Source organism: Homarus americanus, unplaced genomic scaffold (assembly GCF_018991925.1).
Source record: "Homarus americanus isolate GMGI-L3 unplaced genomic scaffold, GMGI_Hamer_2.0 scaffold57980, whole genome shotgun sequence".
Classification (NCBI taxonomy): domain Eukaryota; kingdom Metazoa; phylum Arthropoda; class Malacostraca; order Decapoda; family Nephropidae; genus Homarus; species Homarus americanus.
Window position 1 is genome coordinate 14103759 of NW_024716703.1, and position 1409 is coordinate 14105167.

Here is a 1409-nt window from a genome sequence, read left to right on the forward strand (position 1 = left end):
GCTTTCAGATGCAGTTCTGATATTATACTTATGCTGTTTGATTCTCAGCTGCAGTGTTTTTCCTGTCTGACCTACATATATATATATATATATATATATATATATATATATATATATATATATATATATATATATATATATATATATATATATATATATATATATATATATATATATATATATATATATATATATATATATATATATATATATATATATATATATATATATATATATATATATATATATATATATATATATATATATATATATATATTTATTTATTTATTTATTTATTTTTTTCATTAGCCCAATAAAGCTGCGCGGGACTTCTACATACAATCAACTTGCCTCAACCGCCAGGATTCGTGCCACGGCCACTGGCGGGTTGAGGTGTTGATGTAAAAGAATCGTGCTTCAATGAACTTTAATAATATATCGATCCTCGTGTTTCGAAGCGGGATTTGGTAAAACGTTGCTCTGATCACCTAAGCGGCACGGGTGGTCCCCATTAGAGGTTCACGGCACGATAAGCTCATTGAAAATGAGGCTTTGTGTGAAATATAACAGAGTCTAGGACTGCTTTTAGTGTCCTGGTGGCCCAGAGGTAGCGTTCCCCGGTCACAATTATAAGATCGTGGGCTCTAATCCTGGTGGGGTGAGGTGTTGATTATATGTAGAAATCTGCGTGCCTTATTGAGCTAATGAAATATATATATATATATATATATATATATATATATATATATATATATATATATATATATATATATATATATATATATATGCTTATAACCACAAGGAAAGAAGAAAACACGAAGTTCCCAAGCGCTTTCGTGTAATTCACATCTTTAGGGGTGAGTACAGTCTGCACTCACCCCTAAAGATGTGAATTACACGAAAGCGCTTGGGAAATTCGTGTTTTCTTCTTGCCTTGTGGTTATCAGCATATACCTGGATCACGCGCTTGTTTCCTCTCTACAACTTCAAACAGACTTGGCTTGACTAAACTTAATCTTGTTCTCACCTGTCTCTTCACCATTAACTCTCCTGTCACACTATGTGGCGTGGTTCTGTATCTGAGTAAGAAATTTGCTAGTCTGTGTTTCATTGATTTTCCTACAGTTCCTTGAATTACCTGCTTGGAAAGTGCTTCCTTTACAATTCTAGCTGATCTCTCAGCTGCACCATTAGAGGCAGGATGATAGGGTGGGGTCAGTACATGCTTTACACCGTTGAGTCTCATGAAGTTTTTGAACTCTGATGATTGGAATGGAGGACCATTGTCAGACACTACCTCTTCTGGTATTCCATGTTCGGCAAATATTAATCTTAATTCATCACTGGTGCTACCAACATTAGTACTGTACATGTGCTTAACATCTATCCGCTTTGAATGACTATCAATT